The sequence below is a fragment of the Eptesicus fuscus genome, chromosome 2 (assembly GCF_027574615.1).
Source record: "Eptesicus fuscus isolate TK198812 chromosome 2, DD_ASM_mEF_20220401, whole genome shotgun sequence".
Classification (NCBI taxonomy): domain Eukaryota; kingdom Metazoa; phylum Chordata; class Mammalia; order Chiroptera; family Vespertilionidae; genus Eptesicus; species Eptesicus fuscus.
The window spans coordinates 35,889,668-35,917,025 of record NC_072474.1 but is presented as its reverse complement, the minus strand read 5'-3'; the positions used below and the strand labels follow the sequence as shown (position 1 = coordinate 35,917,025).

The following is a 27,358-nucleotide window of genomic DNA, read 5'->3' as shown; positions in this document are numbered from 1 at the left end:
GGTGGAGGGGGGTCCACACTGAGGTAAGGGGAGTGTTACACCTCACATCCAATGGTGATTGGGGGTGCTCCTTGGAGCACAGCCCTTTGGGTTGAGCATGGCATGGAGAGGCACTCAGCTGTGGCACCGTGCCAGGTCCTGAATAGTGACCACACAGCATAAGGCAGCAGTGGACCAAGATCTAGAGGCGCCGGTTGTGGGGGACGTTGGCAGGTTGGTGTAAATTGTAGCTGGAGCATCTGCCTCCTCCAGCCAGAGCCAGGCTGCAGGTTAGGAGAGTGCTTCAGACCTGTTCATAGTGAGGCTTGCAGCCTCAGTAGCATGGCTGTCGCCACCAGAACATAACACGTCCCCAAAGGCGGTGGAAGCCATCACACGGATATGAGATGGAGTGGAGCTTGGGGATGTTTACGTGGCTGTGGCCTGTGGTGTGGGCCTGGAGTGGGGACAGAAAATGCCCTCATGGGGAATTCATGGGATGCCCTAACCAGTTGGCCCTCGTAGGAGCATGAGCCCTGCACAGGGTGCTGCATGTGGAATGACCCCCCCCCCCCATGGACATGGGAGTTACCTAGTTCTGGGCCCAAAGCTTCACGTTTTCACTTAGTTGTGCAGCTTTGTACCAATTCCTTAACCTCTCTGAGTCCCAATTCTCTCATTGTAAGCAAACATTGGTATAATAATAACTCTGGTCTCCCTGGTCATGGAAGGTTGAAATGAGACGTAGTCCCTGGAGTCACCAGTGAGGCTTCCTTTTCTTTCATTCCCTCCCTGGTTTCAAAGAGAAGGGGGTCAGGCCTTCAGGAGGCAGTGAAATGCTGGCAGGGCCCACAGAAGTGTGCAGTACATAGAAGTGTGTGGTGCGGAACACACCCAGCAGGCGGAGAGGAGGGGACACATGGCAGGCCCTGCTGTCTTTGGCTGTGGCAGCATCAGGCTCTGGATGAGACCCTTAATCCCCACCATTAGGGGAGCACTTTGTATGGCAGAAGCGTGGCCAGCCCTGCATTTGGGTGGGGGAGCAGGAGCCTACTCCTGGCCCAACCTGCCCTGGGAGGCCCGGAAGCCAGAGGCAGGATTCTCCTCCTGGGTACCATGCCTGTGGGCGAGGCCCTGGGGTCCAGGGGGTGGCTTAACAAGATTTACCAAGTCAATTGTACTCTCTCCTCCTGCTCAGCTTTCTGCCACAAGCATGTCGGGCAGGTATTATTCACAATGAAAAGATATGAAAAGGAATGACTTGGTCCTTAGTCCCAGAACAAACAAGTTAGTTTTTTTTTTTTTTTCTTTCCTCCTTTGAAATTGAAAGGAGTTTAATTGACAACTGCTGCTTGGTATTGTAAGGGTCATTCTTATCTGACTGCCGCATTAATGTGATCCCAGAAAATTGACCAAAGGTTGATTAGGGTAGATGTTTTGTCTTAAAAGGCACTCATGTTGGTTGAGATAAAATTTTAAGTTTTAGAAAAGAGAGGAAAGGAAAATGGGTAATATCAAAATGAGAATGTAAAGAAAGCTTTAACCTGAACAAGACCAGAATATACAGGGTTAGACGGGTGTGATGTGTCAGAGTAGGGTTTGCATATTCTACCAGGGCACCATTGGTGAGTTCTGCTGTGGACTCTTCATTCCTGGTTTATCCTCCTTGCTGTTTATGTGACCTATGTCGCCAAAGAAGCAGGGCTCACAGGCCCAGCCCCGCACATGTCACTGTTTGCACTGTGGCCCCAGATTATAGCAACTGGTTTTTAAATATGCTCTTTATACAAGGCTAGATCTTTTGAAATCCCTATTGAAATATAACTCATAGTTGCATGGATCCTCCTAAGAAATAAGGATGGTTTTCTATGTCCACTACCAACAGCACAGTCCTTGTTTTATATTTAGAACATTCCTGAGGTCACAGGTACATTTTGCAATTTACTGTATCTGAGTTATTTAGTGATCCTAAATTGTTGATCCCAGGGTCTAATGTTAACTAGTACGTTTAGGAAAGGAACAGTATAATAAATTCAGGTCAATGAAAGAACCTCTCTTCTTTTATTAACTTGAAAAGGAGAGCACACTATGTTCACGAGAGAGAACTAGGGGCTACGCGCTTTCAAATATGAGAGATGAACTCAGCCCTGGTCCATGGGGAGATAAAATGTCTCTGTGCGCACAGAGACAGACTGCCAAATAATTCAGTACGTGGCAAGGGCTTTGGGAGTGACACAGACCGTAAGTTCTGCAGAGTCTCAGAGGAGAGAGAGATCGAGGGCTTTTGAGACAAGACTGGCTTCCGGAAGAAGTGTCAGGAAGCAGGAATGTAAGAAAACTGGACTAGTTCAGACAGTTAAGAGGGCAGGGCAGAGCTCCAGGAGGAGAATGGGAGAGCCCCAGGTGTGAGAGGTGCATGTGACTGTGTGTCCTGATATAGCCCTTTAGCCTGGCTCATCCGGGCATCATGAGGTTAGTATCTGTCATGGTTAAATTTGTGTGTCCACCCGGCTGAGCCATGGCACCAGGTATTTGGTCAAACATGCATTTAGACACTGATATAAAGGTATTATATTTAGTTGAGATGAACATTTAAATCAGTGGACTGTGAGTGTGGTGGGTTGCTCCCCAATGTGGGTGAGCCTCATCCAATCAGGTGAAGGCCTTCAGACTGACTGAAAAGGGGGGGACTCTGCCAGGAGACAGCCTTCAGACTAGAACTGCAATATCAGCTCATCCTGGGTCTCCAGTCTGCTGGTGTAGCCTGCAGATTTCGGACTTGCCAGCCCCCATAATCAAATTTGCCAATTGCTCTGCAGAACCCTAACACAGCATCCAATAAAACAGATATCTGAGAACCCCCGCTGGTCATGGCCCAAGTTCTGGAACTCCTCATTTCCTCACTCCCTCTCTGCCCCATTGACCCTGAGAGTCAGTGTAACAGTGGGGGTTAATAAGTCCTCTTGGGCATAGTTTTAGACACACCTCTGCCTCCTTTTACTCAATATTCCCTTGAACCCCATCTTGTCCTCACCTCCAGAGACCTATTCAGTTCTGAGATGTGAAGGGAAAAGGTGATAAAATTTGGTGAACATTCAGTTTGCAGTTGCTCTTTGAGGGGTCAGAGCCACTGGCCTGATAATGCCAACTCAGGCTGTCTGCTTGGGAACACAAAGAAACAGTGAGACGCATGGAGCGGTCAAGCATGAGCACTGTCCTGGGGGAACCGCCAGCTCTTTCCTGGGAAGTAGGAAGTGGGAGAAGTGGGTAGGCCACAGGGAAAGAGGAAGGAGTCCAGAGGGACAGAGTGAGTTGTGTGAACAAAACAATCCTCAGGCTTACCTCTTTCATCCACTTTAAACACCTTGTTTAGCTCTTCCTGAAGCCACACCCACACCTCTCACACCAAAGGTTTCCTGGGCACTCAAATAGAAGGTAGGGTAGGGAAGGTGAGAGCCACCGGCTGGTGTGACATTCCACCTGTATGACCAGGTACATGCATTCTCGAAGCTCCCTCCCCATGGACAGGAGACAGGAGGGGAAAGTGTGTATGTCTGGTCCCAGGCAGCTGGGGATGGCTATCAATGCATCAGGATTGTGGCCAGTAGTCACACAGTGCATGAGCTTGAGTGCCAGCAAAGGAGAATTTGTGATGTGAGTGGTGGGGAGCCATGTAAGGTGTTTGAACAGGGCCACTAGGAAGTGACTTGTTGGGAATGGGCATGTGAAGAGCTTCATCTGATGGGAAAGTGCAGGAGGGATGGGGACAGGGAGGGAGGGAGAAGTTAGGACAATTGCCACCTTAAGTATGAAGGGATACAAAGGTTGTGCCAGTGAATGGAAGGGGAAATTGATTTCAAAGAAAAGATCCAAAGAACACAGACTATGAACCACAACAAATCTGGAGTTTTGAGCAGCCATGGCTTCTGTAGATGAGGACACAGAATGGAAGCTAAGCCCACAGAATGAAAGCACTCGGTGACAGTTCTGAATGGGAAGGCAAACAGGGGTGCGAAGGGCCTTTGCTGCAGGTCGAAAGTGGGGGCTCACTCTGGGAAAAGAGCTCAGGTGACGCCCAAGGGCTAGCATTCCAGCTGGTGGTGTGAGGTCCACAGAAGAGCAGACGGTCAGCTCGTGCCCCTCCAAGTGTGAGCAGTCCCACACCAGTGGATGTCCAGCACCTGGAACTGACCACCCCTTTGCCTTCTTGGTTCTCGTCCTGACTGTGACTATTCTCATCGGTTTTCTTTTATTTCCCCCAATACACTCCCATCTGAAACCCATAAGAAGTCAGCCCTGCTTAGGAGACTGGGCTGCAATCTTGGATTTCATCATTGTTTTGGGGGTGGGGGGTGTCATTTAACTACTTGGGCCTCAGTGTTTCTATGTAAAATAAGAGTTGGGCTGGGTGATATTCATGTCCTCGTAACTCTCAACTAAATGCTTTCTAACTGCCCGAAAGCAAGCAATTTCCTCTGACTTTAAACAACATGTAGGAAGCAAAGCAAAAGTAGGGGTGTCTTTTGGAGGCACAGAAACCAGGTTCTGGTCCTGCTGGCTTCTTTCAGATGTGCCACACCCTTCTCAGTAGGGAGGGATCAGGCTGTTGTCTGAAATACAGCAGCACAGACAGGCATCCTTCATTTCGGCCCCTCTGGCTGTGGGCTGCCCTTTGCGAAACCCCGTCCTCCTTGCCACACTGCTATCTATCCCCTGGTGTTGGCTGACATTTAGGGTCCACTCTTTTTCCTTTACTAACTACCGCCCAGGTTCACTCTAGTCTTCTTTCCCCTGTGTCACGGTGTGAACCTGGGAGCCAGGGCCCCTCCACGTGTAACTGCTTCATGCCTCCAGGACTCATGCCCAGCTTCCTAGGCCTGGATCATGACAAGATCTCTGCTTGTTTTTTCATACAAGATTGAAGGAGAGGGCGGAAACACTCTATTTTGACAATAAATAAACTTCATAGCTGCCTGTTTTCAGGAGGAAGTGCTCCTGGAGGCGGAGTGATGTGCTGGGTAGAGTGCTCCCGTTCTGGGAGTCATCAGCCCGCATCTCCCCTGAGATGCACACGGCGTGAGAGCCCCATCCATCCATTATCGTCCATTATCGGGTGGAAGCAGCCCAGTCTCCAGCGAGCACTCAGGAGCGTGGATGTCCGCAGGGGCACAGAATTATTGAGCGTGCACTGAGGAAACGTATTTTCTTTTCCTTCCTCCTGTGATTGGAATTACTAATTAGGTGAACATAAAATTAACATGATTCCAAGACCGAAACACTTGGGGAAAGATCTCCGTTTTTCATCACTGAGCTGAGGCTAAATTATGCTGTCAAAATGCCATATTATTTCAAATTAGCCAAATTAATTAATCCAGCTCAGCTCTTGGCTGTGTGAATCATCTGTTTTAGGATTTTATGAGAGAAAGAGCGTGACTTCTCCAGCTCAGTGTGTGTGGATGAACTTCCCTGACAGGTGGCTTTTCTTCTGTTCAAAGCCAGTGCTTTGGAATCTCAGCAGTAATAGGATTGCCTCAAACGCACTAATAGGAAGCTTCACAGTTTCTTAGTTTGTTTTTTGGCATTTGAAAATATCTACTTTCCTGCTCTTAATGTTGAAAAGAGTGTTGTTGTTCTTCTTCTTGAGCACTCAAACGCATTAAAAAGACTGCCTTATATACAACCCATTTTTCATGATAGTTCTCTTTTAAGGGCTGGAAGTACAAAAGTAAATGCTGAAGAAGAGCTTTCATTCATGGCCCATGGGAATTCCAGATCCTCCAGCAAGTGCCCAAAGCTGAATAAAGGCAACATGAGTCACCACAACCTCTGACTGACTCCTCACCACTGTCTCCAATGAACCCAGGACAATGAACTCTTCCAGCTTATTTGGTAATTAAGCACTGCTCACGTTTATCAGCAAATGCTATCTATGGAAAAACACCAACCATGTCTAATACTAACTTAATACTAGTGACTTAATACAAATGGTGATATGTATAGGCACTGTGCTGAGCCACTTCACCAGCCCTCATTATCACCCTCTTATAGATTAGGAAACGGAGGCTACACGCCAAGTTCACGGCAGTGCCATCATGACTGCATGGCCTGGTAATCACAGGAAAACAGAGACGTGCTCAAACATTTGCTGCTGCTCCCAAAGTCTGAATTTCTAAGTGACCAGGTGGAATCGGGCCAGTAGGCTCAGTCCCTTGCAGTGTGTGGCGCAGATCCCATCCAGGCTGGACATCTTTGGAGAGGGCTTCAAGGAGGGTGACGTGCAGTGGCTGCCAAGGCAGCTGCAGGCTCCTCCTCCTCACCTGCGTGGCCCTGGTGGTCTGAGCCAAGAGCTAAGTAGGGGAATGGAGAACGGCCTGGACGCTGACGAGGAGCCCTGGCCTCTTTCCCTGGCCTGGCTTTGATCTCAGATCCACTTCTCTGGACCCCAGTTCCCTCAGAATGAGTGGCTTAGATGTACAAACCTGCAAAACCCATGGTTCCAATTACAAAGGATCTGAGGAGCATGAAGAAGAGGGACATTTTCTCTGCTGTCACTTTTCCCAGCCATTCTCACTGAGGTGACACAGACCAGTTCTCCACTAATCGTTGTTGCCAGTGAACTGGCGGGAACAGTTTGAATTCCTTTGACAGGTTTCCTGGAAGGGGCCCAGTTTTTATTATTATGGTTCATTTCTGCTCTGCTGTGTTCTGGCCGAGACCCGGCCAAGAAGTGGAAAAATACTGAGAGAAAGGCTGCACTTGTGGTATTTCTGGCTTCACTGGACACAGGAAATACAGAAATCTTAGGGAAAAACATGTTTACATATTTTTCTGAAACCGTATCTCTCTCTCTCTTAGAATTGGGAGGAATGATGTTTACTGAAAGATTTGAAACTAGCCTCAAATTACTGACCCACATTAGTTTTCTCAAAATTGGTTCAGCTACCTCCCAAGCAGTTCCTGTCATATTTCAGGGACCAGAGAAAGTGGCCTGCACTCCAGTCCCCAGAGGCCACGAGGAAGGCATTTCTGGGAGGCAATGGGCAAGAACAGGACTTTGCAAAGTCTCCTTGAGAAGCGGCCCATCTGGACGGTCAATATTTGTCTGGGCAATGACCAGATTATGAAATCTGTAAATATCAAAAACTACTTTGGGATTTTGTTTAAGTTGTGTCAGGAAGAGCCTGAGAAGGTGCCTTCTCACGGGCAGGTGGGATTTAGAATGGTAAAAAAAAAATGGAGTTATTTTAACAAAGCTGTGACTCTCCCTGCCCTCAATTTTTATTTAATCAGTAACATGTTTTAGTATAATCCAGCTCAAAATTTCTACAAGTCTTCCTGGACCAGCCCCACATTTCCTTGGCTATTGCTCTGACCCTGACATATGAGTGGCCTTCTGTACCATGTTCTCTGGTTCTTGTTTTCATCATGCATCAGGTATAGTTCTGTTGAAAGCATTGGTTACCAGATGTTGGTTTGGCATGAAGTTCTTGCTCTGATAACCCTGTAACCTAAGGCCAGCACTCCACGGTTGTGTACAAAATACATGCTTCCTAAAGACATGATGAAGCACATTATTTTTTGGTGAGATAATGCTTTCACTGGAATAAAAATGTTAGCAGTATTTAAATTCCCATGTACTAGTAGACGACCAGCTCAGGCTAAGCTTGGCCATAATATCAAGACATAAAAGGGCCTACTAGGCTTTTTAAAAAACACATTAGGATCACAATAAGTTGTGGCTTCCTACAGTAAAGTTACAAAAATGTAATATGACATTTATGAAGCATCCATAAAGTTGGCCCACACTTTTCACTGTCTAGTACACATTTTATTAAATGATATTTCTTTAGTCTATTTTAATAGTATTACTTAATGGCTTTAAAATCTTATTTGTGTGTATCTCACAGATTTTAGCAACTATCGGTGAAAGGCAATTTAATGGTGCTTGGGTTATGGAAATAAGGGGTTAGTGTCCTCACCATTAGGAATTTTAGGTTAGAGCATTCTTCTTTTGGATGGCAAGGCACACACACACACACACACACACACACACTATATACACTAGCACACACAAACATGTACAATTTCAGCCATTTGGGATCTCGACCCTTCCCATGCCTGGGGAATTTCCTGTGTGAGTGTTGGGACATTAAAGAAGACCCAAAGTCTGTATCCACTCTTTCTTCACTCCACCCTCCCCAAACTGGGATGCAGACCAGGATTACATAAGCCCTGTTTGACACTCTGTATGCAGAAGTAGTGTTACCAGCTGAATTGTAACCCCCTACTCCAAATTCATGTGTTCAAGTCCTAGATCCAGTATCTCAGAATCTTGCTTTATTTGGAGATAAGGTCTTTACAGAGGTCACCGAAATGAAGTAATTAGGGTGTGCCTTAATCCAATATGACTTGTGTCCTAATAAAAAGGGTAAGTTTGGACACAGAAATGCAAAGGGAAGACGATGTGAAGAGACACAGGGAGAAGATAGCCATCTACAAGCCAAGGCAAGAGGCCTGGGCTAGATTCCCCATCAAAGCTCTCAGAAAAAACCAACCCCGCGGACACCCAGATCCCGGACTCTGGCCTCCAAATGTACATAGTAAACTTGTGTTGTTTAAGGTGCTCAGTTGGCTCTGTGTTTTGGCAGCCCTAGCAGAATAACAGGGCTAGTGATGCAAGGTGGAGATGGAGAAGGAATTTCAGTAGAAGCAGAAGTGATCACACTCAGTCCTGGGGCCACAGTAGCCCAGCAGCCTCCTGTGGGCAGTGCTGGTGGTGCTGGACCTTAAGCCTGGTGCCCAGGGGCTGGGGTGGTGTCAGAAGTGCCTCCAAAGGCTTGTCTGTGGGACAAGTTTGGCTGTGACTCTAGCTGCTAAGCCTCGGTTGCCTTGGCCCATTTCCCAACCTCCCAATAGCCATTTAAAATTTTATTTTCTTCTCACACTATTCAGAGTTACTATTGGTTGCAACTAACAATCTTGATACAGAAATTGGTACCAGGAGTAGCTGTTTTGCCATCAGACACAATGAATAATACTTGGCAATTCTGTTATAGCACTTTACCAATTTACAGTTTACTAAGAATCCTCCCAACTCTGGGAGGTAGGACCAAGATTCAGAAGTCTCTCTTATTTTTCCTTGTTCTGTTTTTCTCTGGAGTCTGTTAGAGAGAGGATGAGGCTAGCTAGTGAAAAAGAGGTGCTATAGTCAACCCCAGCTAGAGCTGCCTGGCATGGATGGAAGCCTGAGAAGCCCTGGGCCAGAGAGAAACACATCTCTGGGTCTATAGAACAACATCACCAGTGGAGGTGGGCTCTGTGGGGGCCCCATCACAGTAACTTTATGGGGCCATTTCCCCCTTTTATTTCTCAGGGTTTTACTGAGTATAATATTAGATCCTATTCTACCTTGAAGTCCAGAACCAATTTCAGTAAACAGGATTAGTCAGGGAAACTATAACAGTAGTTTCACACATACACTTTTAATGAATGAATGAGAAAAACATCATGTCGCATCTTCATTGGATTTGAATCAGGAGCAATGGAGGCCACATTTAAGAGTTAATTCCAATGCTGTTCTTGGGACATGGTAGACCCCTATGCTTAAAGATGCTCATGTTTGTGTCACATGTGAGTAACAGTAAACATTTAAAGACAAATGGCTATAGTTCACACACTGACAGAGCAGGGAGGGTTTTAGTTTGATTACTTGGACCCAGGAGCTATTAGAAGATTGTGTCCTGGAAAATAGGATAAAATACATAAGAAACAATTCCAAGAAGTTGTGTGCAATGGTAGCCAAACTAGAGAGGAAATAGAAGCTGTTAGAACAGATGAAATCAAGAAAACACTAGACAAAGTGTTGGAAGGCTTATCAATGAGCATTCAAGGGTTATCTGCCAATACCTCAAGAATGAAAAGAGAAAGAAAGAAGAAGAAAGCGGGAGGAATCATAATACCAAAACAGCCTGGCACTGGCACAAGAAACGGCATATAGGTAAATGGAACAGAACAGAGAATCCAGAAATCAACCCAAGCCATTATGCTCAATTAATATTTGACAAAGGAGGCAAGAGCATAGAATGGAGTAAAGATAGTCTCTTCAATAAATGGTGTTGGAAAAATTGGACAGGTACATGAAAAAATGAAACTAGACTACCAACTTACACTATATGCAAGAATAAACTCAAAATGGATAAAAGATTTAAATGTAATTCCTGAAACCATAAAAATTTTAGAAGAAGCTACAGGTAGCAAAATTTCTGACATTTCTCGTAGCAATATGTTTACTGATACATCTCCTAGGACAAAGGAAACTAAGGAGAAAATAAACAAATGGGATGACAACAAAATAAAAAAAAAACAAAACTTCTGCATAGCAAAATAAACCATCAAGAAAATGAAAAGAGAACCACTGCATGCGAGAATATATTTGTCAATGATACATCCAATAAGGGGTTAATTTCCAAAATACATAAGAACTCATACAACTTAACAAAAGGAAGACAAATAATCCAAATTAAAATGGGCAAAGCACCTAAATAGACACTTCTCCAAAGTGGACATATAGAAAGCCAAGAGACATGAAAAAATGCTCAAAGCCACCAATAAACAGAGAGATGCAAATTAAAATGACAATGAGGAATGGCTATCATCAACAAACCAACACATGACAAATGTTGGTGAGGATGTGGAACAAAGGGACTGGTGCAGCCACTGTGGAAAAAAATACGGAGTTTCCTTAAAAAATTAAAAATGGAACTCCCATTTAACCCATTGATCCTACTTCCAGGAATATATACTAATAAACCAGAAACACCAATCAGAAAGAATATATGCACCCTTAGGTTCATAGCAGCACAATTTACAATAGCTAAGATTTGGAAACAACCCAAATGCCCATCAGCAGATGAATGGATTAAAAAACTGTGGTACATTTATACAATGGAATACTATGCAGCTGTAACAAAGAAAGAACTCTTACCCTTTGAAACAGCATGGAGGGACCTGGAGAGCATTATGCTAAGTGAAATAAGTCAGTCACAGAAAGATAAGTATCACATGATCTCACCCATATGTGGAATCTAATGAACAAAATAAACTGATGAACAAAATAGATCCAGAGACATAGAAGCATGACAAATTTCAGAGGGAAGGTGAGGGTGGGGCCTTAACTGGAGAACTTATATGCATATATGGACATAGACAATAGAGTGGTGAAGGCCTGGGAGGGTTAAGTATAGGGTAGAGGGGAGTAATGGGGAAAACAATCAAACAAAGGGACATCTGTAATACTTTCAACATTTTGTTAATAAAAAGAGTAGAGAGATATTATAATCTTGGTGCTTATTGCATCATGAAAATTAGAAGTGTCGTAGAGTTTAGGATTCCAGTAAAAAGTACTGAGAGTGTCTGGTGTAAATGGAGTTTTGGGCTTCAGATGAAGGAAGGCCTGGGGTCTGTTCTACGTCTACATATTTTCTCCTAATCTCATGGCCTTAACAACTTCCTCTCTATAGTGTCACCACACTGATAGCTCTGCTGAACTGTGGTTCCAGGATTCCAGTGTCACTCAACAGAGACTAGTGACTCACTAGCACCTTAAGTCTAAGAGTTCCAAACCAAACTCATGTCTCTCCCTGCGGTTTCAAACCCCTACTAATGGTGCCTTTCTTTATAAACTCAATGCCACACTCAGTTTCTCATCAACTACCAAACCGCAGGGCTTCTCTGGCTTTCCTACATCTTGTCTCCACAAGTAAATCAACTGCTGAGTCCTGTGGACTCAATAACTCCAACCTCTATCCCATTTGTCTCTATTATTTTTTCCATCAATGCTCTCATAAGTCATGCCTTTTTCAGGTGTGTTTTTTTTTTTTTTTCTTTTCCTCTATTCTCTTCCTTCCCCAGTCTGATTTATATGTGTCATAGAATAATTATTCCAGAAAAACAGCCCTAATAATTACCCTCAATTGCTGAAAATCTTTGAATGGCTCTTTGTTCTTGAAACTAAAGTATATACTCCTTTGCTTAGCATTTCAAAGTGCTTCAAGATCACATCCATCTAACTCCCTAACAACTTCCCTTCATGTATTCCATAGACCATCTAAACTGAATTATCCTTTCTTTTTCATATATGCACAGTTGGTTTTCCCTGCTGTAGGCATTGTCACTCACCCAAATTGGAATATACTTCCTTTACATCTCACTTTCCATATATCTGAACTTTTAATCTTTCTACAAATAGAGCCAAATTGCTGCCTCCTCTCTAAGCCTTCCTTGATACATCTCTTCTATTAAGATAAAAGAGAGATTTTTTTTCCTTTGAACTATCAAAACACAGTATGAAATAATCTGTTATAGTCCTCAACATTCATGAATTGTCTATCTTTTTTATGTGGGTTATTGCTACACAGTTCTCAATAGTTTAAGGATTTTTTAGAGTATATGACAAAGCAACTAGTTCAACACATTTCACATAGAAGATGCTCATTTAATATTACAAATATCTCAGAACATTTCACATAGTTAATGTTCATTCATATATAATCAAATGCATTTTCAAAATCTGGAATATGAAATACCATTAACATAAAGCCTATTTAATACTATATAAACATAACTGTATACATATTTCACCAAAGAAGATATAACATGACTAATAAGCACATATAAAGATGCCCAACATCCCTAGTCATCAGGAAAATGAGCATTAACACCACAATGAGATACCACTGCACTAGATATCACTCATTAGAATGACTACAATAAAAAAGGCAGATAATAACTAATTTCTGGAAGGATATGAAGAAACTTAAACTTCTACTATATTGTGGATGGGAATATAAATTGTGCTGCCACTTTGGAAAAAAAGTTTTTCCAGTTTCTTAAAAAGTTAAATATAAATTTATCATGAGATCCAGCAATTCTAACCCTAGCAATCTACCCAAGACAAACAGAAATATGTATTCATACCAAGATTTGTATGGGGATGTTCTTTGTGGTTTTCTTCATAATAGCCCCAAAGTGGGAATAATTCAAGTCTCCATCAACTAGTAATTGGATAAGCAAAATGTATAATCCTACCTAATCAAAGACTAATATGCAAATTGACCAAATGGCAGAACTACCGGTGAAACGACCAGTTGCTATGACATGCACTGACCACCAGGGGGGCAGATGCTCAATGTAGAAGATGCCCCCAAGCCCACAGGCCACAGGCCAGCCAAGGCAGGTGCCAGTGGGGGCCCGTGATCACCCCACCAGTCACCCCACAGATCAGCCCTGATTGTCAGCCAGGTCTAGGGACCCTACCCATGCACAAATTTTGTGCACCGGGCCTCTAGTATTCATATAATGGAACATTATTTGGCAATTAAAAAATGAACTATTTATACAGGCTCCAACTTGGGTAAACCCTGAAAACATGCTGGATGAAAAAAGCCGGGAACAAAAGACCACATAGTATATGATTCCTTTATGTAAAATAGCCAAGAAAATCAGTAGAGACAGAAAATAGATTCCTGGTTGCATTCAGGGGGATTGGTGTGGGAATGAGGAGTGACTGCAGATGGGCAATGGGGTCCTTTTGTGATTTTAAAATTGGATTATGGTGATAGTTTCACAACTCTGCAAATTTACTGAAAATCATTGAATAGTACACTTAAAATGGGTGAATTTTACATTATGTAAGTTAGACCTCCATAAAGCTGTTAAAAATTTGGACTTCCAGATTATACAACCTTTATATATTGGCAGAATAAAACAAAACTGAGCTTCTTTTAAAGAAATACCATAAAGGGGTAAGATACAGAATTTGTCTAATTCTAGTTTTTAATTTTTAATAGGACAGCTGTTTGGACTAATGTAACAATATAGAGGGGATATGTTCTTCATATAAGCCATTAAATAGGAATACATTTTTAAAGAAAAGAATCACATTTATTTTTTAAACAATAGTTTTGTAGCTACCTTAAGTTCTCAACAATTAGGTTAGAAAGAATTGCTTTACTAAGACTATTGGATTTTATCTATTAGTTGTCATATAAATGGTCAGTACATAGCAATCTTGTACTAATTAATTATTCATCCCAAGTCTATTAGCAAATATTTACCACTTATAGCCCAATTAAAATTGAACCCAGGCTGCTATCAAATACAGGTCATCCTAAAGCTCTTCTCAAGAGAAATATAAGCTTGTTAATAGAAGAACTGCCAAGAAAGTCCTACTCAGAGGGTAGTTATTCAGAGACCAATAAGAAATTTAGGGACAAGGGCCATATTCAACACACATAGCTCTATTATTGTTCATTTTAACCAATATAACATTCATTGAGGCTGGGTGATGACATAAATCTGGAAAGAGGAAGGTGGGTTTCCAGGCAGCAATGAGTAAATCGATACTCCCATCATAAAGCACCAATACCATAAGTCTGTAAGTGTACATGGTGGCATTTGATTCTAAGAGGGAGTGATACCCATCCCTCCCTCCTCTGCCATTAGCCTGTCTCCTTGAAAAGGCAATAGGCCAAGAGGGCATGAAGTCTTTGTTCCTTGGAACTATAGCTCAGGGGGCTCTCCAGAGGAGACCATCACAGGCTGGCTGTCTACCAGGAGGGAGTGAGCATGGTTTCCCGTGGAACTCAACTCCACTGGGGTCCTGGAGGTTCCCCTGAGGCCACTTATAGTTGAACCAACAACTCCCCCATCTTGCTCAGATTCTGTGTCCCCCAAACCATCAGTTGACTGTCATGTGCATTTCTGTACACCAGCCCAGCTGGACTGACGTCTCATGCCACATATGACATTTATGGTAGTAGCCAGTATCCACCTCAACCCCTGAGTTTGGTTGACAGGAGTCTTCCCTTGAAGAAAGATGTCTTCAGTTAGATTAGGCATCTGGTCCTGCATGACAAAACAATAGCCCCAAGGGTGGACTGCCTGACTCAACAGCACCCACGGGGGCTTTGGGGACTAAGCTGGGCCAGTCTCCCCGCTACAGACCTGTTCCCATTTTCACTTCAACAGTTTCTTTGTAAGAGTGGGATAGCAGGAAAGAGGGGGTGGATGTGCCTCTATTAGAAAGGATGTAGATTTGTTTAATGGAGATTTTGAGGCTTCTGAGAGGAAAGGGTGGAAGCATAGGGGAGGCAAAATTTAACCTCCTCCTTCATAGTGTTTTCACTGGGCCTGAGAATTATATTGACACAAGACACAGGAGAAAAGCATACAGGTGCATTACATATACATTTTATGTGACACAGGAGCTCTCATAAGGAAATGAAGACTCACTACTAAACACTTTTATATTACATTGAACAAAGAGAGGCAATTGGGGAAAAGTAACTAGAATATTTGGGAGGCTAAAGATAAAAAATAATTTTAACAAGGGCAGTTTGTACAGAATTTCCTAGACTTCAATTCCTTCTCCTGGATGCTAAGAACGCTATCTTCCTCCTGGTACAGGGGAGACAACTTCCACGTGGGAGTCTTATCTCCTCTTCCAGGAAGAAGAGTGAGGACTGAGCACCCTCCTAGCCCTAAGGTTTTGTTCAGTGCCTATAGCTCAAAATAATCCTTAGGCTCAAGTGGCATATTTTGAGGTGGTATATTCTGTCCCCCTTCAGAAGAAAGAACAGAAACAAAGACTTCACATTTGTTTAATGCCTTATACTCTGTCAATGTACATTTTAAATATACATCAATGTACATTCTTGAATATACATTTCTGCATTTGCCCATCACAACTATCCCATAAGGTTAACCTAGAACATGTGGTCATTTCCATTCTCCAGCTCAGAAAAGTGAAGCTTGCCCAGGTCAGAAAGTGGAGCTAGACTTGGAGCCCTAGAGCTTCCAGTCTTATTCCATGGCTCCCTACAATGCAGAGTAACAACATGTCTTTTAAAACATGCTGGAAAAGAGCATAAAATGATTACGTCAGGGGTGTCTCTCATGGCTCAGTGCCTTGCACTGGCTGATCGACATAGATTGGAAACAAGATGGAGATGGCTGCATGTTGTCCTTTGGTCTTTGGCCCTGGGAAGCTGGCACAGCCATGCTAATGAAGCACTAGGATGTTGGCACTGCAGGCTCCCCAGGACGCTCTTCCCCAGTGGAAGGGGGAGTAGACCAGACCAAAGCCCAGGCACCTCCACTTCCCATACATGCCCTGAGATTAGTGTGGATTCCAAGGCTGACTCATTAAGCAAAGATGACTATCTCCTCTGAAAACCCCAGGCAGCCCTGGCTTCCCTTGGCTCCTCACCCCCATTCAACAAGCTTGGGCTTTAATGACAGGAAGTGGCCACTTGGCTACAAAGGATGAGAGAAATGATGAACTCATTCATGGACAGAGACTATGATTTTCACTTTCTCACCACCCCCTTCCTCCCTTCATAAAGTGGAAGTAGTCATTCTTTTTAAGTAGCCAAAATATGTGAGACTGTTTTTGTTCTAACACTAAATAAACATAAAGCTCCCCAAACTCAAGATTTCCCTCATTGGTAAACAGGGCATGTCGGTTTTAAACATGCAAGGCCGCACTGTAGAGAATGTCAGGGAAGGTCCTAACAGCCCATTCCCATGCATGCCGGAGAGCGGCCATCTGCAGTTTATTAGTGATATTCCCATGAATGGCTGCTGTCGACAGGCCTCCAGCTGGCTGTGTGCTCATGCATTATTAGAAAAGACTTTGAACACTCCACAAACATTGTAAATAGCCTCAGTGTAGCTGATTGTTGTTCATAATAGCATTATTAAAATGGAAAAAAAAAACTTACTTTAATGAAGAATGCTAACAGACAGCATTCCATAGAAAATGTTTACTTGTAGGTTTGTGTTCCGAACTGTATAATTGTCAATTTCAGACAGGAACAGCAGTGAGCCCATGATGGCTTAGCATCCTGAAATGCAAGGGTTAACAGATGTATGAAAATATCTGGGGGTGAGCTGCTGAGAAAAGCTACAGTCTGCCTGGAGGTCAAATGATGTTTCAGTTTAAAAGGGAGAGTTCAGTTAACCATCCTCTACCTTGGAAGAGAAAAAAAGTCACATCCAGTTCAATGAAAGGGTCACAAAAACAACACCTAAGCTTTCTTTATTTGCAGCCACTCCAATTAATCATTTGCCTTGATATACAGGCTGTCTTTCCTTGGGATTCTGTAGGACACTTTTGGCTGTACAGCTTAAGTGAGATGGCAGCTGGAAGCAGATAGGAGAAGCTATGCAAAGGACCCTCCCCACCCCATGTCTGTGCAGAGATCCCTCATGATGACAACCCAGAGTTGAGCAATTTGAAACACATCAGCCTCTTCCAGACAAGTAAAGAACCTGTACACCAATGAAGTCATTGTTTCAGGGTGTTAAAAAAAACAGACAAATGATAATAGAAAAAGAAAATAAGGAAAACAATAAAACTAGGTCTCTTTATTCTATTTACAGTGTAAGCTAAGATGCCACATTGCTCCGAATATCTAAATCTCTGCGTAGTTTTATCATCATCAATGAATATATATAAAGCATTCACTGAATCATTGTCTGCTTTTGAATTTACAGGCATATAGTCTATGTGATATCTACCCATATCTCAGAATTACATTTTAGTCAATAACCTATTTCAGCTAAAAAAAAACACCACACACCTTTGGCTGAAGCTATTAATCACAGCATATTTTACTGATTAATGTTATTTTCCTTCTCAGGGTTGATTTTATATCTGTCTAGGGTTAAGAAATGCTAAAAAGAAATCTTCTTCCATCAAAATTCTTTCCCCATTTACCTGCCTCTCTGCTACTGCTGAACATCCATCTGTAGACATCTGTTTCTTTTTAGCTGCTACAAGAGTATACTCTTAAAATTATTCATCAGGAAAATATCTAAGACACTACTAGTAATTATAATGTTTATTACTCTTGTTCATATAGGTAGAAACAATGGTTAAAATTGTTGTGTGCCAATCAGTAGGCTAAGAATTATATTATCTCATTTAATCTTTCACAAACATCATTAAAATGAAGCTACTGCTATATAACTTGCTAAAATAGCTAGGATGTGATAGACCTGTCCCATTGGGTGGGCACCTCCCTCCTAACATTTACTTCTCATTCTTCCTTCCTCCAAGTTATTCTTTTTCCTTCATTTTCCCCTTGTGCCTCCCTCTCTTTCCCCATTTAAGGCAGAGAAAACTCAATGAACCATCCTTTTCTAAGTTGTGTCATTAAAACATATATTTAAAAACAGGATTCAAATAATACTTTTTTTTTTTCTTTTCAATTTACTGTTGTCCCCAGCTACTAAGGAACTGGACACTGACATCCTTTGTTCTTGCTGGGTTGTCGCTAAGGACTAAGTGCAAGTCATTAAGGTTCAGAGAGTTCAGGCTGATTGTGCCTCATTTATTCAATTGCCAAGGACACACAGTGGTATGGCTAATTATTGTTTAGAAGGTACTTGAAGTTCCTCAGATGAAAGTGGCCACGGAGGAGCACAGGGTCATTACCGTAATCACAGCTGCAAAACAAACACTTTTTCGTGGAAGGTCACAAACGTATGGACTGAGTCACATCGTGGAGGGTGGGATTAACCTTACAAAGCTGGATGTGACAACTGGCTGCATGGCCACATACCCTAACTACCTGGTACCTGAAAGAATGAAGGGCCCCGGGCAGGTTCTGGGAGGATCTCAGAGGAACAATTCTTTCCTGCACCTTCATGCAAGGCCCACAAGGCTTTGAAGATGTATTGTTCGCTGCACAGAGGCTCAGCTCGATCCAGCCTGCCTGGAGTTGTGCAAAGGGTGAGACTGGCATTCACAGGATCAATCAAATGCTAGGAGATGTCCCCGGCCCTGTTCCTCTCTCTCCTTTCCTTTCCTCCAAATCCCATGTTCCGGTTCTGCCATTTCTAGTTCAGAACTCTCCTCTATCCCAGGAGAAAAGTGCTTGTCTGCAGATCTCAGTAAAGATCTTAGCACTTGAAGAAGCTGCACTGTGAAAAGCTATTATAATGATCAGCCTGCATTTCAACTGTCGTGGTTTGTTTGCCAGTGCTGTGTTTGATGGGTTGTAAACATAACAGAGTAACTCTCAATACACAGCATCTGTGATTTGCTAGTTAGGGGTTTGATCACACAGTAGCCACACTCACCGCCACAGATAGTGCAGCCATACAGCTGGTACCCTGACCATCTTCCCTGAACTTTTAGGGGAACCCACCCCTGAACCATTCATCACCCTCCTCTGCCTGCTGTGCCCTGGTATAAATACAGGATCCCAAGAGATGAAAACGTGCCTTTCTCTTATCATCGAGGATGCTTAGCATACTTGATGTACAAGATTACATTGGAAGATGTCCAGTTTCTGCTTAATGGGCAAGTCCACAGTGAGGGGAGATCAAAGGCATGGAGCTTCCAAACTGCAGTTACATTTAATACTGAAAGAGTCAGGAGGGCAGATTAAAATAGGCTTTTCTTGCAATAAAATGTGGGGGTCTGTTCCGCATTGCTGAGTGTTTAATCCAGCCAGGAAGCCGGGTTTCCACAGAGCTTCTGCAGGCCTTCAGCTCCCAGATCCATCTCACAGGCAGCACCACTTTCTCTTTGATGGAAGGTCTTGCCTAGAGACTGTCCTCCCTTCCCAACAGGGGACCCAGCTTCAGAGCAGCACTTTCTCCTCCATTGCAAAGGCAGTAGGACAATAAAAACACTCAGCTTTGGGAAAAGAATTTGTAAACAAGTATAACAGGATGCTCAGAAAGCTGGTGCAAAGTGCATCACCTTATTCAACACAAACTATGTGAGAGGTGTATTTGTATTGTGTTGGCAACTCCCTCCTATCAGGTAGGTCTTCGGTTTCATTATTATGATTAGTATTATTATTGTTATTATCATCATCACCTTTATTTTATTTTTATTATTATTATTAAATCGCCACCTGCTACTGCAAAGGCCAAAAACCATAAATTCTTAAAAACCCAGGGAAAGGAGTGGCCCCAATGTCATCATTTCGAGTACCTGCTGCTGGGCAGAACACTCTAAACCAGAAAGGCCTTCTTCTTTAAAAAAAATAAAAATTATTATTGAGAGTATTACAGATGTCCCCCTTTCCCCCCCATGGCCCCCCTCCACCTGGTTCCCACCCTGACCCAGACCTTCCCACCCTATCGTCTGTGTCCATAGGTAATGCCTATATGCATATAAGATGAAAGGCCTTACTCTTAATGCATTATTGAGTGGATTCCAGGGCTTCCTTCCATACCTTACAGATGCTCAGGAGGCTTTTCAACTCTGAACCGAATTTCTCTTTCTTTCATGTAATTCAACTTCATTTAAGGAAATTAGAGTATACAGTACTGGGTGCAAACAAGAAGCATACAAATGTCACTTCTGAGTGCTCATAGTTCAGGAAGGCGTGCATCCTCTGGTGTACTGCCCTTCCTTCTGAGGGTGCACACAGCACTTTTTCTTCTGGCCAGAGCTCTGGGCATTTGTTGTCACCCAGGGGCATATCTTAGCCTTTTCTGGCCCAAGCTTAACATCTTGAAGAGATATTTATTAGCAACTCATGTTTGCATGTGAGGAAAGTGTAGGTAAGTTTGCTCAAGGACACATAGACATTAGCTGGGGAGGCAGGAGTTAAGCTCTGGTAACATCTGATTCCAAACCCAAACCATGGCTGCTCACCAACCATCCTGAAATCAAAACATAGTTCTATTCACGTCCAAATTAAGTTGGCAGAAAAAACTAACCAGAATTTAGAGCATATTTCTAATAATTGTTTAAGTTCTTTATTCTAGTGTGTATGCAATTAGATAAAGAAATATTAATGTGTTTTGAATACAGAACACTGCCTCAGCACCTGCTGGTGATGTCATATAAAATATGGTGAACACACCATATTACCTCTCTAAAATTAGATGAGAAATTAACTCTGAAAAAAAGAAATAAACTCTGTAAAGTGTATGGGCTCAAGGGTTTTGCTTAGCAGACTGTGGATCTGTATTAAAACTTATGACAGTTCAACTTAAAATTTTTTGACTTTACAATGGTGCAGAAGTAACATGCATTCAGTAGGAACCGAACTTTGAATTTTGAATTTTGGTGTCCTAGGCTAGTGATATGTGAGGCGATACTCTCTCTTGCTGCTGGACAGTGGCAGAGATCAGCAGCGCCCGCCCCCCTCCCCCCCGCCACCCCCCCTCGCCCCCCGCCAGCTACACAATAACGCTGGTCAACATCTGATACTTTACAGTGTACTGTGTTGCCAGCCTTTTTTGTACACTGGAGATTGTGTTTTCCCATCCCATAATGTCTACAAATGCCCATCTGGGTCTTCTGTTTCTGGTAAGAAGAAGGGAAGGCAAATACTATTGAGATGAAACTCAAGATAATCTCCCAACTGTGGGCTAATATAAATGTTCTGAGCATGCTTAATGTGGGCAAGGCTAAGTTGTTATGTTCAGTAGATTAGGTGTGTTAATGCATTTTTGACTTAATGATAGGTTTATTGGAGCAGAACCCATCTTAAGTCGAGGAGCATCTGTATACACTCATTCCAGCAATGTTGCCCTATGACAGCACCAGTCCTTCAAATGGCTGAAAGCAAAGAAAACCTCTGTTCCTCCCAAAGCAGAGGCCAAGGCAAAGGCTTTGAAGCAAAGAAAGACTTGCTAAGAGATGTCCACAGCCACACACAAAAAGATCCCCACATCACCCACCTTCCGATGGCCCAAGAGACTGCTGAAGGCAGCCCAAATATGCTCAGAAGAGTGCCCCCAGGAGAAACAAACTTGACCACTATGCCATCATCAAGTTCCCCGACTACCGAGTCAGCCGTGAAGAAGACAGAAAACAACAATCACTGTGTTCATGGCAGATGTCAAGGCCAACAAGCACCAGATCAAACTGGCTGTGAGGAAGCTCTATGGCATTAACATGTCCAAGGTCATCACCCTGATCAGGCCTGATGGAGAGAAGAACGCATATGTTTAACTGGCTCCCAACCATGATGCTTTGGATGTTGCCAAAAAAATTGGGATCATCTAAACTGAGTCCAGATGGCTAATTCTAAATATAAAACAATTTTCATAATCATTTATTTAAACATTTTTAAGTGACTTGAGATCTTTGAATCAAAGTTTTAACCCATAAATTATATGTCATTCAATGGATACTTTTAGCTTTTATTTTTATTTTTTTAGCTCTGATTCCTCCTTCCCCCATTTTATAGATGAAGCTTTAAAAATACTCCACACATTTAAAGGAAAAAAAATAGCAGAGTAGATGCTGAATAAATTCCAGTGCATTTTCCTCCTTTATATCTCCCTTCAGAGGAAAATTAACTTCTCTGTCAGGGTATAGAGACTGCATCTTCTTCAGTCATCAGTTTGTGATCAGGGAACTCAGAGGGGTGTAGTAGATCTGGCTACCAGCATGGAGAGGTATGTTTCTGAAATATTCTTAGAACTAATAAAGCTATTCACACCTGAACTAGACTTTAAAAAAAATAAATTTACAGAAACCAAGAGAACGAGATTAACAAAGGATCTGGAAAGGCTGATTATTATTTCCTGGCAGCACTGGACCATTGAAATGCTCCTGAAAGTTGAGAAAGTGTCTTAGATTGTGGGACGATTCTTCCTACCCAGACGAGGGGAAGGTGCACACCAGCCGCAATGGGGCTTGCCCTGGATCAATCCTGCGACTGGCTGTGACACTGTCATTCCCCAAATCATGGCTTATTCTGAGATTTGAAAGCCCCAAATGGGGAACTAACTGCCTGCCTCTCTCTTGTCCCCCTGCCATGATGCAATATGCATTTTTGTTTCCTGTGACTCCTGCCCTCACTGCCCTGCCTCAGATTCAAACCCCACAGCCCTTCCCAGACAGGAAGCTCGCATTGTGCCCTGGGCAAATGTCCCTGCACCAGACACCAGGGTTGTCCCTCACCTCACTTTAATCTGGCTATCATGGTGTTTGCTCTTTACTTCCAACCTTCAACCTTCCTGCATGGTATGTCACTCTCTAAGTATGTGAAGGAGTTTTACTGATTAGCAGCCTCTTTTATTGTAATTTTTGAACACAAATCCTCCTACTTCTTTAAATATATATATATATATATATATATATATATATATATGTGTATATATATATACATATATATATATGTATATATATATATACATATATATATATATATATATATATATACATATATATATATATATATATTGATATTAGAGAGGAAGGGAGAAGGAGGGATAGAAACATCATTGATGAGAGAGAATCATTGATCGGCTGCCTCCTGCACACCCCTCACTGGGGATTGAGCCCACAACCTGGGCAAGTACCCTGACCAAAATCGAACCATGACCTCCTGGTTTATAAATCGATGCTCAACCACTGAGCCATACTAGCTGGGCTCCTCCTACTTCTTTAATCCTGAAGTACATACACACCTGGAGCTATTCCAGAGTTCTCCTGGCTGACTCCTCCCCCCAGGTTCTCTGACCTTCTCTTACAGGTGGCCCTGGGAAGCCCTGGGGGGTGACAACTCACCCTAAGCTGCTGCAGAGATGAGGCTGAGGACACAGTGCTCTCTTCACTCCCAAACAGAACAGTCCTTGCCATCTCAGCCAGATGTATTCCAGACGGCACTTGTCCACATTTCATTCCCTGCTAAAGAATTTGCCCACGGCAATGCTGCTTTTCACTAAAGCAATGCCCAACACATTCCCTAAGTGAGGCCCATTCCTTGGTAGCCCACTGACAGGAGGCCTGCCGGAAAAGGACATCTTGGTCATTGGTGACCCACTGCTTTCTTCTCTTCTCACAGAGTGATCTTCCATGGCCATGTCAGCAGGTCTGTCAACTTCAGAGATGGCAAGTAGATGTAAGTTTAAATTCCCAACTTTCCCCCACTTTCCTGTTATTCCTCTGTCATTGCCAGACCCCTCCCCTTGTAGAGTCCCAAGCTGCTTAGGAGGCGAATTCACATGGATGTGAATCTTGTCTCTGACCCTGTTCATTGTTCTGTGCCTCAGTTTCCACTGGCAATGTGGGGCTAACCCAGGGCTTATTTCACAGGCTTATGGGAGAATCCCTCTGTCACTGGGAAAGCCTATCTGATCAAATGGAGATGGTGCATTCACTCTGATAAAAATCAGGTAATAGACTTTGAAAAACTCTTCCCTCTGTTTATTCCCCATTCAAGGTGACATTGATGGAAAGCTGTCCTGGTGGATGCTCATTACTGCTGGAGATGCTGAGGGATTTTTCAGCAAGTGAGAGGTACAGGTCTTAGTTACTCTCAGGACGGTGACCGGAGGTCATAGCCTCAGACTTACCCACACACGGGTCCTGGCTCTGCTTTCTTAGCTGAAGACCAGCCCACAGTTGTCATATTAGTGATTACATACACTGAAAAGGTCCATATGATGGTCAAATACACCAAGAGACACGAGCCAAATGCAATTTTAATATGCTGGAACAATATAATATTTCTGACTTTGAAAAGTACCCTGCATGGTTAAACCTCTTCCTTTTCACTAAAGAGGGATAATTTGCTTCAGATTAAAGTCAAAACAATAAAGCTGCTGATGGAAAATGACCTTTCTTGTCCTTACACATATCAAGTAGCTGCCTGGAGTAGTGAGCGCAGCAGGAATTCCATTTAACTAACTGACTGAATCCACAGGACTCCACGAAGTCGTTCCTTACTGCTGAGACACTCAGCCAAACGATTCTGTCACCAGAAGCCCAGGAGTTCTCATGGCGACACCTTGGTGTGATGATAGTTTTTGTACCAGGCTGGGTGACATTAGCTTTGTAAATTTTTTAACTCCAAGTTTGTATCTCCACTTTTAATATTTCACATGATCCTTGTTTTGAAGTGATGTCATCAACATATGATACAATCGGGACTGACAATTTGGTTTAAAATCTAGTTCCCACGCCTCACATAAGGTTGAATATACACAGCAGGTGATGATATATTTTGATCTGCCATTTGCTTCTTTATATAAAGAGGTAGTCCTGCAGCCATTCCAGACTTTAGTATTCCTGTACATTTTTATAAATTTTTAGGTAGGTCCATGCTTAAGAAGCACCATGGGTAGCAGAGTTTCATTAACTTCTAAAGAATCATTTGGAATTCCTATGTGTAGCTGAAAGACATAAAACTGTAATAGAGAAATATAAAGATGAAAATACTAGCCTTATTCTAGGTAAGTAATCTTGTATAATTGGCTGCCTCTAAAATAAGAGCACACAGCAAGTAACATGCTTGCAGCATTATTTGCTTCTGTGCCCTTACGCAAAGAAGGTAGATCTCGGCTCTTATACAAGTGTGCAGATAAGATATGCGTCAGAGCATTTATCCTAAAATGGGTGTGTGGCCAGTCTGGCTCTAGATTAAAAAAAAAAAATCCTCTTCTGTATCACTTTTTTTTTCTATTTCTGTGATGATTCCTTCTTGTCAAGAGCTGTGAAGGGTCTGCGCTTTTATGCAACTTGCAAGCTAAAATGTTAGCCTGCTGCAGCTTCACAGTTGCTGGCAGTAGATGTGACATTCTTGGGTCAAAGGTAAAGGGTGATTTATTACTCACAGAAATTGTAGTTGCTTGAAAAAATCATCATTTTTCTTGTGCGGGTTCCTCAAAGATCCAGTTCCCATGAGCAGCATGAACAGGGCCAGGCGATACCAGCATGTGCATTAGGTTGCTGATTAGTCCAGAGAAACAGAACCAATAAAACATATTGTCTCACAGGATTTGCAGGAATTCAAGAGGTCCATGAAGAATTGTCTCCTAGCACTTTTTTCTTCCCCTTTAAATCTATGGTATCAAAACTGGAAGCTAAAATAAGGTATTTGTACCATAATGAGAATGCTTTTCTTATGATTGCTCCTCTTCAGGCTCGTTTATATTTTAAAAACAGCATTGCTCATTGTAGAACTGGAGATCAAACTTTATTTGGTAAGATGGAGATGGCTTTGGGAGCCAGGACACCCGCCTGCATGGTGGGCACAGTGGCAGACGCGAGGTAATTGGCCACCAGAATTCATGCTCCGCATTGGATATTAGGACATTGTTCTCAGCTGAGATCACATTTTCTGGTCCGTCTTGCAGTTAGAGGCAACACACCAAAGAGTTTTAGGAATGAATGTGAGCAGAGGGGATGTGAGGCACTTACAGACCTGGCTCATAAAGACTTCATGAGCATTCTTCCACATTCTTTTTCTTTTTGGCTAGCAAAGATGGGCATGGCCATACGGAGACTTAGAAGCTAACAGGGAAGAAGGCTGAGACTTTTGTGGAAGGTAAACACCTATTAACTCATTCACTGACAATTCTGTTACATTACTTTATTGTGCTTAAGCTATTTTACATATTTTGAAGACTACCTATTATAGCAACTAGCCTACCCTAATTCATACTAGTACATTTCATTGGTTAGTAGTGATCTTGTAGGAATATGGAGTCATTGCTTGACTTCCCCCAAAGCCTCTGTTCTTCCTTGGTCATCTATTGTAGACATTTTAGAGTCCTCTTTTCCACAGCAAACGATAAAGTTGATTAAAATGAAGAATACAGGGAGATGAAGATAACACAGATGTTTAGTGGCTCAAATACCTTCCATACATTTAAGGACATAATTTATGCCATTTTAGGATTAATGCATTACCTAAATATGGCCTTTTGTAGTAGAGATCCCACAGTTGGCTGAATCTCCATAGATCTCAGGGAATAATATCTTTGTATGTCAACTTGTTAATACTAAATCATTTAACAAAACCTCAAATAATAAAAAGCATTGGTGGCAGCTGGTTTTATGTAGTATTACATTGAATGGTAATCACAAATGTTTGCCTTTCTGGAGACAAATGTCCACTGCAAAAAAAAAAAAAAAAAACAAATTCGCCCTTGTGGGAATACCAGTGCCCTGCCTGTATACTCTTTAACGGAGAAATAAGTGCATACTCAGCTCAATACGGTTCAGAACTATATGTATTGATATAAAGCATTTCTACAAAGGGCCAAATAGTAAATATTTCAGCCTTGGGGAGCCAGATAGTTTCTGTAGAAACTTTTCAACTGTGCTGTGACACCCAAAGAAGTCACAAATAGGACATAAATGAACAAAGAAGTAGCTGTTTTACAATAAAACCGTACTTACCCAAACAGACTCGGGGCTGTTTTGTTTTTTTTTCCAGGTACCCCACTTTGCTAATCCATGACCTAAAGAATTTATATTCTGTATGCATGAAGATATAATGACTATTGCGCTCTAGAGATGAACTGGATTGGTTTGTATATCTGACTAGCATGGGATGCATTCAAAAGTTAATAAATATTTACTTTTCTAATTCAAACTTTCTGTCAT

The 27,358-nt window shown here is 42.5% G+C and overlaps 1 long non-coding RNA gene across 1 annotated transcript; it reads left to right on the top strand.

Annotated features, from left to right (window-relative positions):
- Positions 1-23,675: 23,675 nt before the first annotated feature.
- Positions 23,676-26,474, top strand: LOC129151462 (uncharacterized). The gene is made up of 3 exons (XR_008558154.1): positions 23,676-23,867; positions 24,189-24,265; positions 26,227-26,474. It is a non-coding gene; the product is annotated as an uncharacterized LOC129151462 (long non-coding RNA).
- Positions 26,475-27,358: the final 884 nt, after the last annotated feature.